The sequence below is a fragment of the Rhagoletis zephyria genome, unplaced genomic scaffold (genome assembly GCF_001687245.7).
Source record: "Rhagoletis zephyria isolate East Lansing unplaced genomic scaffold, Rhagoletis_zephyria_1.1 Rzeph_scaffold_00863, whole genome shotgun sequence".
NCBI classification, from domain to species: Eukaryota; Metazoa; Arthropoda; class Insecta; order Diptera; family Tephritidae; genus Rhagoletis; species Rhagoletis zephyria.
The window spans coordinates 20,410-33,149 of NW_016157947.1; the positions used below are offsets into that span (position 1 = coordinate 20,410).

The 12,740-nt window shown below is 37.6% G+C and overlaps 1 pseudogene; it reads right to left on the reverse strand.

Moving 5' to 3' along the window:
- Positions 1–7,889: 7,889 nt before the first annotated feature.
- Positions 7,890–9,328, reverse strand: LOC108361854 (NADH-ubiquinone oxidoreductase chain 5-like; annotated as a pseudogene).
- Between the last annotated feature and the right edge of the window lie 3,412 nt (positions 9,329–12,740).

Sequence of the window (12,740 nt, forward strand, 5' to 3'; positions counted from 1 at the left end):
GGTAGACATCTCATTTTGAGAAGATTTTACCAGAAGATTTTTTGGACTTCATTCATTTCAAAGAAACGACAAGTATGAGTCGTACGTATAAGGCTAAATATTTTAAATGAATCTTATGCAAAAACATTTAACTTGTCAAGCAAAAGAAATCTTTAGAAAAAATATTTTTGATGCGGTCACACTGATGCCAAAGTATTTACGTTCTGTTTTTTTATTGCTTAAACAGCTGCTGTTATTATTTGTGAATATTTGCATATTTGCGCAAAGAATGATACAAAAAATTACAACAATTTAGATGACTACTTAAACTGTCTTGGCTAATATTCTTTTTTGAAGATCGTAAGTTCGGTTCTCGCTTCGTGCTTCGTGCAAACTTTATTTTGTTAACATTTTTTCTTAAAAAGAAAAAACAAGTAAATTTCTCATGGCAAGCCTCTTTTTAAAGTTATTAGTTTAGCTTCTCAAGAGCGAAATCTCTGAAGAAACAAATTCAGCCCAGTTATTGTAATAACACATAGTAAAGATCGTTACAGAAACAATTTAAGAAGCATGCAAGAGTTTGTGGATTTCCCATCCCAGAGCCATATTTGTAATTTCAAAGCTTCACTGAAAAGTCTATTTTACCTCCAGCTGTTATCATAAGAGCTTCGTCTTGTAGATCCTAGTTATTTTTATTGCTTAAAGGAATATTGCACGAGTCGGCAATGTGCTTACCGCGTGTTCAGGCGATTTATTATGAAAACGTTTCTTTAATCGTAATTTATTTTCGCGATCGGGGTCACCAATGTAGCGGCTAGGGTATTACGAATTAAAACACTGGATAACCGACTACGTTAAATGTTTATTATTTATTAATATATCAAAATATCACAAATTATTAACTTCAATTAACTTTAAGTATATTGATTGCAAACTACGGCGCGTGTTTCTCGGTGAGCTGCTGATACAAAAAAGGGTAGAATATAAGTATAATAGAAAATATGAAAAGAATGACCTAACGGGCTATTTGTGTGTACTTTGCAGAAGAGTGAATGTCAAAACATGAGAATTAACAAATTAGAGAAATCTTTTACAATATGTGGTGGATGCGTTATTCACTACATATACATAGTTTAAAACCAAAATCATAGCGTTATGTAAACACATAAACAAGTAAAGAAAAACTTTATTAGAAAAATATTTAGTGCAATGGTTTGTCATTTTTAGAAGAATTAAAATGTTTAAAAAGTCAAGATTGGACATATCATTTTGTACCAAATTCACAATAATATTGTTTGCCACTTATGTTTATTTATTAATTTTTAAGATTTTTCAATCAATTAAAATGCAGTTCATTCCCTAACAAATACCATATAAACCTAAGCTTAAGATTTTGTAGAACACTTAAAAAAAAACTCATCATAATTTCAAACTTTTTTCTCAGAAGTGTTTTTCGAGTATACAGTTTTATAGCCCATTTTAGTGTAATAATGTGCAAGTTTCAAGTGGCTAAAAGTTACCGTTGATTTTTTAGAATTTTTTTAGCGAAAGTTTGTAGCGCTGCTACTGAATTTCAAAATACGTAAATATTTTAAGGAATTTTAAAAGAACACTTAAAACGGGAAAATTTTAAGTAAAGTTGTAAATGGGGCATGAAAAATTGAGGGTTGGGTACATAAGCGGGGAGGTACTTAAGAGAGGGATTTTCTTCAGAACACATTAAAAAATTCACGGTGTCCAAAAATGTTGGTTACTTAAGCGGGTTAGGCACTTAAGCGGGTGGGTACTTAAGCGGGTTTCACTGTATTAGGAAATATCATTACTATCTTAACTGTATATAAATGATAACGAGATGTATCACGTGAAGGTACATTTCAAGGATTACACACTGTCTCTGTTACTTTAGGCCTTCGATTCGATTTGACCCAAAATCTTCATCACGTCTTCCTTTTTCTTTAAGATTTTTTTTAATTACAATTATTCTTTTAATTTTTGTTGTAGAAATTGCTTTAATTTTACCAATAATTTTAATTAGCAAAATTTTAAATATCTTTATATGAACAATAACTTCAATTATTTTTATTATTACTTTAATTATTGGATTATATCATGAATGAAATCAAGGAATATTAAATTGATCAAATTAGGGTTGTAGTTAATTATAACATTTGATTTGCATTCAAAAAGTATTGAAATTTCAATCTACCTTAATTAGTTGAGTATGAAGCGATTTATTACAATTAGTTTCGACCTAATTTTAGGTAACTTAATACCTTTATTTTCAATTAATATTAGTCTATTAACTGAAGCCAAAAAGAGGCTTATCACTGTTAATAATAGAATTGAGATTTATACTCCAATTAAGGAAGTATGATGTTCAAGAAAAAGCTGCTAACTTTTGTCTTTTAATGGTTAAATTCCATTTATACTTCTACTTATATAGTTTAATGAAAACATTACATTTTCATTGTAAATTTAAAATATTTGATTTTTATAAATTACAAAAATTAATTCACTACATTCAAGAATAATCTAATTACCCTGGTAAGGGCTAAGCTCAGGACCTTACCGGGGTCACACAGGGCGGATCGTGAACGGCCTATTCCGGTAGGTTAGCTGCGAATAACCAATAAGCAGTCCCAGACCAAGAGCGGCAGGAGACGAGGGCCTGATTTAAAAGATCAGAAATGCTTGATGAATCTCCTGTGTCCGGGCGAACAGATGCCGCCCCCCAAAAAGCATCCCAGGATTGAGACCAGTTAGATCCTGTTCATGGCATACTGGAGCATGTATACGATTAGTCTGATATTGGGCTGGCGAGAGCAGTATTCCGCCACTTTAGTATGTGAGGGTGACACCTCACAGAAATGGCTGGTGGGCTAATGCTGCGATCGCCTCCGTCTCGTTAAAACCCTGGCAGGTCTTCAAGTACGTTCAATACACGTCGCCATTTAGTTGGCCGCACAGGTCCAGTTGAGATTTACTCCTGGTTTTGCGCTGTCTTGGCTCTGAACACAATATCCCATAAGGACTTGTGTCAACCCTCGCGATGGCCTGCTCCTTTGAGAGAAGGGAACTTCGGGACACTTAAAAGCGACTGTGCTACGTGTGGAGATAGCGGCTTGAAGCGGAGACCCAATTGACTGAAAATGATTAAAACAAAACCAATAAACGAAACGAACGTCGATGATACGGAGGAAGAATGCAGCGCATTCAGGAAGAGCAGTAGAGTCGTGCGCTCCCCGCCACAAACTCCTCTGCAGGCAAATTCCGGCACCACGAGCACGGAGAAAGCCGCCGGCGTGGCGCAGAAGGCTACACCTTGCCAAACGGCAACTCCCGGCAGCCGGGATAGTCGTCTTCAAACGCCGGCTGCTGCAAACAGCGACAAGCATGTCACCGCAAGCTTGGGAACTTGCGAAGGCAATGAAGATGAGCAATTGGCCCAGATTCGGCTCGTCCTGAAGAAGATGCAGAGCGCTGTGTCTAAGCAAAAGAATGTGTCCATGGACATAAAAACAGGTATGGCCCAAATCGAGGAGAGCTTAAATATATTAAGCTACCTCCGAGAGCAGCGCCGGAAGGGGCCTACCCTTTCCGAGCTGCGGAAGGCTGGCCCTGGCTCGCAAAAGAGAGGTCGAACTCGATCCGACTCCCCTACAGGCGAGCCGGAAAAGAAGAAAAATACTACTGCTAATAATAATAATAGTAGTAAAAACATTATTATTAATAATCCTAATAATAATGGCAATAATAACAACAATGCACAGAAAACCGTACCAGACAATCAATGGAAAACGGTTGGAAAAAGCAGAAAGCCCAAGCCAGGGCCAGCGCCAGGTGAACCCTTGGTCAATAAGGGCGAGGCGACCAGCCGCAAAAAAAAGAAGAGGGTGAGAAAAAAGAAGAGTCTCGCCAAATTAATAATTAAGCCAGCTGAAGGCAAAACCTATGCAGAGGTGCTGGGAACGATACGCGGTAAGCTCCAACCCGAGAAGACGGAGACCGTAATTCGATCTGTTCGGAAAACCCGCGAAGGCGGCGTGCTCATCGAAATGGAGCGCTGTGGCAACCACACAGCATTTAAGGAAAATGTGTGCACTGCCATTGGCCAGCTTGGAGACGCCCGTATTCTCACTAGACGTTTACGTCTAGAAGTTCTGGGCATGGACTGCCTAACCACGGCCCCAGAAGTGGAGAACGCTATACGCGGGGAGTTAGGAGACAAGATGAATGGCCAACTTCGCGTCTCTCTCCTCGCTGTAAACTCGCGAGAACAAAGAATGGCCGTGGTGGAAATCGATGAACTGCCAGGCCGGACTCTTATTGAAAAGGGGAAGCTGCGAGTAGGTTGGATTATCTGCCGCGTCCGAGAGCGCGCGGATGTCCAAAGGTGTTTCCGCTGTCTGGGGTATGGCCACAAAAAGGCGGCATGCAAAGGCCCAGACAGAAGCAGTTCATGCTGGAAATGTGGTCAGCAGGGCCACATAGCCTCTGCGTGTAAAGAAAGCCCAAGCTGCTACCTGTGCTCGGCAGGAGATGGACAGAAAAATTCCCATCACCTGCCCGGGTCGGGAGCGTGCAAGGCCTTCAGGGATGCCCTTGCTGAGGCTAAGACAAAGCTTGGGAGAATATGATTAAATTTATACAAGGCAATATGAACAGGAGTAGGGTAGCTGATGACCTGCTGGACCAATTGGTTCTTGAACAAAGAGCAGACGCTGTCATCATCAGTGAACCCTATAGAACAAAAGAAACCTGGCATGTTGACCAATCAGGCTCGGCCGCGATATGGATTGCTAACCCCAACCATCGCGCAGAGAGCAGCGGGGTAGGACGCTGCTACGTCTGGGTTAAAATGGCGCAAATCACTGTGGTGAGCTGCTACCTGTCTCCAAACGACACAGTCCCTGTCTTCAGGGGAAAGCTCGAAGACCTTGAAGACGAATTGCGCGATATAACCGGCCACATAATTGTTGCTGGAGATTTCAACGCAAGAGGCGTGGAATGGGGTATGCCCCAAACAAACACCAGGGGAAGACTGGTCCTTGAAATGGCAGCCCGCATTGGCCTGACCATCCTCAACACCGGAACGACCCCTACATATCGAAGGCCGGGTTTTGGATACTCTATCCCCGACATAACCCTGGTCTCAGAAAGCCTTCTCCGAAGGGCTGACGGATGGAGAGTGATGGAAGACCTGAGTGGTAGCGACCACAACTACATCACCTTCCAAGTCACTGACATCACGCGAGGGCAAACACGTAGTATCCCTCGCAGGAAACCAGGATGGAACCCGTCTAGGGTCGATGTTCGCAAGTTCGATACGTCACTCCTAGCAGATTCCCAAGGCATTTCACCCACAACGGGAGAGATCCACAACAGGGAGTCTTGTACTAAGCTGGTCGAAGAAACTATGCGCTGCATTCACCGGGCATGCAAAGCCTCAATGCCACAGAGGAGAGCATGGTCAGGTAAAAAGCAGGTATACTGGTGGAATGACCGAATTGCTGAGCTGCGAAGGGCCTGCCATAGAATGCGGAGACTCGCAACGCGCGCTCGTGGTAGACCCGAGGCGCTGACCAGAGCAGCAGCCTACAAAAGCGCAAAGAAAGCACTTGGGGCCGAGATACAGAAGAGCAAACGGAACTGCTGGAAAGCGCTATGCGACGAAGTGGATCGCGATCCCTGGGGCCAGGGATACAAAATAGTGATGAAAAAGTTCCATACATCATCACAGGCGATGGATGAGGCCCGAGTTAAGAATATAGTGGATGCGCTATTTCCCACACACCCACTAAGAGCCGACACAGTGTTCGTCGAGGAGCAAGCCGAGGCACCACTGTTTTCGACAGACGAGCTGAAGCTAGCCCTGCGAAGCATGAAAGCCGGCAAGGCTCCAGGCCCAGATGGCATACCAGCGGAGGCAATCAGGTTAGCAGCGGAAACGAGCCCTGATCTTCTGCTTAACATGTACAACAGCTGCCTTAGGGCCCGGGTTTTCCCAAGCCAATGGAAGAAGGCGAGACTGGTGCTTATACCCAAGGGCAAAGGGGACCCAAACTCTCCTTCATCCTTCCGGCCACTCTGCATGCTAGACACAGCAGGCAAAATGATGGAGAGTCTGCTCAAAATACGCTTGACGTCAGCCATAGAAAGCGAGGGAGGCCTTTCACCCCGACAACATGGCTTCAGGAAGGGACACTCAACTATAGGAGCAATTGGCGAAGTAGTCGAGGCGGTACATAAGGCCGAAGAAGCCTGCCACCAGGCGCGGCCAATAGTGCTGCTAGTCACACTGGACGTCAAGAACGCCTTCAACTCGGCAAGATGGGACGATATGCTGGAGGCCTTGGAACGGTCATTCAAGGTTCCAACATACTTGCTAGATATGATCCGGGACTACCTCAGAGACCGTTGGCTTTTGTACGACACAACACAAGGTCAGAGAAAGAGACGTATAACCGGCGGAGCGGCACAGGGGTCTGTACTTGGCCCGGACCTCTGGAACGCCACGTATGACAGTCTGTTGCGCACGGAAATGCCGGAGAGCGCCTTCCTTGTCGCCTTCGCGGACGACGTGGCAGCCGTCATAACAGCAAGAAATGTCCAGCTAGCACAGCTCAAGCTAAACCAGGTCATGCGCAACGTCAGTGGATGGATGAGCGATCACGGTCTGCAATTGGCTACAGCCAAAACGGAGATCGTGCTCCTCACCAGGAAACGGATCCCAACAATTATAAATATAATGGTCGGACCTCAACCCGTGACGACTTCTAGGTCTACAAAATACCTAGGGGTGAAGCTTGACAGCAAACTCACATTCTGGGAACACATCCATGGAGTATGTGAAAAAGCTGCGCAGAGCACGGCGGCTCTAAGCCGGCTGATGGCAAACGTGGGCGGCCCGAAGCCATGCCGCAGGAAGCTTCTGATGACAGCGGTCCAATCGGTGCTCCTGTACGGGGCAGAAATATGGGCTGACGCATTGAAAGTCAAAAAATACCGGGTTCAAATGTCTTCGGTACAGCGCAGAGGGGCACTACGCATTGCTTCTGCATACCGTACAGTGTCCGCGGACGCGGTTCTAGTTATTTCTGGCGTCATGCCAATTGAGCTACTTGCTTACGAGCGAAAAGAGATTTACAATCTCAGTGCCGAGATAGGTCGAGCAGCTGCCGCGGCAAGGGCGCGCGAGCAACTGATCCAGCAGTGGCAACAAAACTGGAACGCGAGCACAAAAGGTCGATGGACACACTCCCTGATAGCCGACCTTCAAACATGGCTGAACAGACCACATGGGGAAGTCGATTTCTACCTGACGCAATTCCTCACCGGTCATGGTTACTTCCGAGAATATCTTCATAGAATGGGAAGGGTGGACTCACCGTTCTGTCACTACTGTGGAAACGTCGAAGATAACGTGTACCACACATTCTTCACCTGCGAACACTTCTTGATTTCGCGCAGAATGTTGGAAGAAAGACACGGAGACATTACTCCGGACAACATAGTTGGGATAATGATTTCCAGCGCAGAAAAGTGGGAAGCAGTTGCGAGATACGTGAAATTCGTACTCCGCTGCAAACGAGAGGACGGTTGTCTACTGAGGACACCCGAATGAAACGCCCCTACAAAAGAGCAGCCCCAAGGCTCTAACAGCGCGCTCCTGCATCTGAAGACATGCAGAATTGCGGTGCCAGATGCGGGATTCTTGCGCGGGCGGTGGGAGTTTGGGTTTTAGTGGGTAGCCCAACACGCTTCGGTGGGAGTCCCACACTCGGGGAAGGTAGTATAGAGACTAGCGCCCCCGGCCAGTGCATAAAGCATTTCCCTCTCCTACGAAAAAAAAAATAAAATAAAAATAAAAAATCTAATTACCCTAACATCTTCAATATTATGCTCTAAATTTAAGCTAATTGAATAAAATAATAAAAAAATTTTAATAAAAAAGTAATTCATAATACAAATAAGAAAAGATAAATTGTTAAGATATTATTATGAAGAAAATAATTTCAATTAGAAAATTTAATTAATCTATTTTATAAATTTTGACATCCCAGAAATTCTGATCAACCTTGTTCAAATGATTTATAAACAACTCATCCTAAATTTAATGGAAAATTAATAATTCCATAAGTAGAAATATAAGGTATGAATCATATAGAACCAAAAAAATAACTAATTATATAATTATCAAATGGTTTACTTAAATGAAATAATGAAACATGAGAAATTGAGTAACCTATAAATCCTCCAATAAAACAAACAAATAAAGTTAACAATTATATATATAGGTAAACAAATTATATAGGGTGTAGAAAAACTTAATCATCTAAGAATTCTACGCCCAATAATTCTTATAATTATTAAACCTCTTATTCCACGAAGCATAATTCAACCTTCATCTCTTAATATATTAAAAGGTAAAAGTAAAGGTATACAAATTCTCAATCCACCTATTAAACGAATATCTTGTGAATTTTGTATATTATGACACATAAATAATAATGCTTTAAATAATGCATGAGTTAAAAGGTGATTTATAAAACCCTATTGATAAAATCCTCATTATTAATCCTAACTGTCTTAATGTAGAAAGAGCAATAGTTTTTTTAAATCAAATTCAAAATTAGCCCCTAATCTAGCTATAAACATAGTTAAACCAGATAATAATAGTAACAATTGACCTAAAAAAGAGTTATATAATAAAATATTAAAACAAATTAATAAATAAACACCAAGATTTGAAGAATGAACTAAAGCAGAAACAGAGTTGGAGCAGCTATAGCAGCAGGTAACCAAGAAGGAAAATGAATTTTAGCTCTTTTTGTTATAGCATCTAATATTATTAATCCTCCAATTACTTCTATTTCAATTCTATTTTTCATTGATTCTAAATAAAAATTATAATTCCAACTCCCATAATTTAATATTCAAGCAATAGCAAGTAAAAAAGCAACATCACCAATACGATTTGATAAAGCAGTTAATATACCAGCGCTCCAAGATTTAACATTTTGAAAATAAATAACTAAACAATAAGAAACTAATCCTAATCCATCTCAACCTAATAAAATTCTAATTATATTTGGACTAATAATTAATAATATTATAGATAATACAAATATAAGAACTAATATAATAAAATATTAATATCGCCACTTATATATTCTTTTCTATAATAAATCACTAAAGAAGCAATTAAAAAAACAAAAGATATAAATAATAAACTTATTCAATAAAATAAAATAGTTATAACAATTCTAGAAGTATTTAATGAAAAAAATTCTCATTCAAAAAAAATACAATAATCTCTTAATAAAAGTCTTAAACTAAAAATAAATTAATTAATTCTAGTTCTCAATAAAATCGAAATATTTTTTCACGATTTTAAATTACATATATCATATCATTGACACCACAAATCAATGTTTTAAATAAACTATTTAAATTTTAGAGTGAAAATATAAAAATTTCACTTTTTAAAATTAATAAATTTAAAGGAAATCAATGAAGTATTAAAATAAATATTCACTAAATTAATAAATTAGAGAAAACCCCTTTCCATGTTGTCTATATGCATGCAAATATAAAGTATATGCAGCTCTAAACATAGATAATAAAGATAAAGAAATTATAGTTAACCATGATCAACTAACGATTCTATTTAATAAAGAAATTTCACCTAATAAATTTAACGAAGGAGGTGCAGCTATATTACAAGAACTTAATAAAAATCATCATAAAGTTATTGAAGGTATAAAATTTAATAATCCCTTATTAATTAATAAAACTTCGACTTCCTAATCGCTCATAAGTTATATTAGCTAAACAAAATAAACCGGATGAACATAACCCATGAGCAATTATCAAAGTGTAAGATCCGCATAAACCTCAATAAGTTAAAGTTATAAGGCCTCCTTAAACCAATTCCTATGTGAGCTACAGAAGAATATGCAATTAAAGCCTTTAAATCAGTTTGTCGTAAACAAACTAAACTAATTAATACCCCACTAATTAAACTAATTCTAATTCAAATATAATTATATTTAACCCCACTCAACTGTAAAAAAGAAAATACTCGCAATAAACCATAACCCCCCAATTTTAATATAATACCTGCTAAAATTATAGAACCAGAAACTGGAGCTTCAACATGAGCTTTAGGTAGTCATAAGTGAACTAAAAATATTGGTATCTTGACTAAAAATGCTAAAATTACAGTTAAATATAATAAGTCATAATTAAATAAATAATTATTCAAAAGAAAAAAATTCAATGTTATTATATTATTATATAAATAAAAAATACCAACTAATATTGGTAAAGAAACTAATAAAGTATAAAATAATAAACATACACCAGCTTGTAAACGTTCAAGTTGATACCCTCATCCTAAAATTAAAAATAAAGTAGGAATTAATCTTCTAAATAATCTTAATAAATAAAATAAAAACAAATTTATACTAGCAAATCTTAAAATTACAAATAATAAGAAAATTAAAATATTAAATAAAAATAAATTCCTTTAATTATCAAATTTATTAACAGATTCACTAGCAGTAGTTATAAGAGTACAAATTCAAAATCTTAATAAAATTAATCCATAAGAAATTGTATCAAATCCTAATAAATAAGAAATATATACAAAATATTAGTACAACAATTTATTATAATAAATAACAATGTAACCAAAAATATTAAATTTTGACCCTTCAAAATGAACTATTATTAAAACAAATTGGACTAATAAAAATTATTATAAAAATTGATTTTAACATTGTAAAACATTAAATGATTGAAAATAATCATTTCCATGAGTACAAATTATTGAAACAAGAATTAAAAGACCTAATGCACCCTCACAAACTCTAAAAGTTAATAATATCATACTAAAAAATCTTCTAACATTTATTAAATTTAAATAAATAAATAATAAATTTAATACAATATATTCTAATGTTAAAAGCATTGATAATAAATTCTTTCGATAAGAAACCAATATAAAAACTCCAATTAAATATAAAAAACAAGGTAATCCTCAATAAAATATTGTTAACATTAGTTTTAATAGTTTAATAAAAACATTGGTCTTGTAAAACAAAAATAAGATTTTATCTTTTAAAACTTCAAGAGAAAAGTTAATCTATATATATATAAAAATGGTGTGAAAAATGTATAGTAATTCATCAATTGAGAACGGTTGGGGCGATTTGGCAAAATTTTTTGTTTAGTTGTTCGTAATTGCCAGGAGAAGGTTTTTACGAAAGAAAATTTTGAGAAAACTTTCCGGGAAGGTTGGAAATTGGAAAAATCTAAAAGTTATTTTTTTGTATGGAATTTTTTGTGCAATTCTTTCGGAATGGCTTTCGAATGGAAAAATAGAAAATTCTAACTAGAAAACTCGGAAAAATTCGCAAGGACGCGAAAAATTTGAACATTTTTACGACGAAATTTTGCATTTTGTCGGATGATTTGATGATTTGGGATTTGATGATTTTGTAAAGGTGGAAAATTCGTTGTGAAGCTTGGAAAATTTCGGATAATTGTGAAATTCATTGTGAGGTTGAATCAATTGGGAACAATTTTCTCCTATGTTTCATAACCGATTCGAATGGTTGCTGCTTTTTTGGAAAGGTGGTTAGAAGGAGAAGTGTACAAAGTTTTAATTTTCCGATAGGGGGCGCAGGGGTTGAGCTACGCTAAGAGCTACGTACGTAGGTAGCCTTTCGCCTAGATTAGCATATAGGATTCATTTTTTCCGTTAAGTTGGCCAGGCATGTAGGTAGCTTATTGCCAGGATAAAAATATAGGACACTTTATCTGATAGGTGGACCAGGGACCGATCTATACCAAAAAATCTTATTTATGGCCCGATTTGCTTTAAATTCGATACCCGTATTATAGATATGCGTAGAATAGAATTGAGTCATTATTTTACAGTTCGAAAGGTTTTTGAAAGCGCCGCAAACATGCGGGTGTTGGCTATTTAGCAATACTTATTACACAAGCCAGCAAATATATAAAAAAAAACTTTGATGCAGCAAATGTTAACGCTATTTTCGACGTAAAATTTCCATCAGCCCCAGATTTTAAGAAAAACGAGGTCAAAGTGTCAAAAAATCGGGTTTTTTTCAATATTTGAGAAACTCTAGCAAAGAAACAAAGAGTTGTAGAACCTCCCACTTAGACTTAGATTAAAGCGAAAAATCTCGACTACTATCCCTGCAAAAACTGATTTTGGGAAGTTTGAGTACCTACCGCAATTAAGCAAAAGGTGTTGTAGGGGGTTTAAAGAAGCGTTTTTCTAAACCACAATTTAACAAACCGTATTAGCAAAGATTTATTATCTCATTTGAGCTGTGCAATTAAAATATGCGAAATGAGCAAAGTTACCGAAAATGAACTTAACACGTCTTGGTGGTCAACAGAATAGAGGTGGGTAACTCAACTCAGAGTTGAGTTATTGAGTTGATTCCTATAAGTGAATCGGTAACTCAGACTCCCTGTCCAAAAAAAATGTAACTCAGTAACTCAGTTGATGCCGTAGGGCTCACATGAATCAATTGAATCATAGTGGCTCATATTTGTCCATATAACTCTCTCGCTTCGCCACAGTGTTTAGCATGGCAAAGTCTTGCATTTTGTTTTTGCACGAGGCGAATTTATACAAGGTGGTGGCAAGAATACAACAAGAACAACCACATGTATTTTGTATTGCGGGTGTTATGTCAAATCTCACAAATTCTTATAATTTC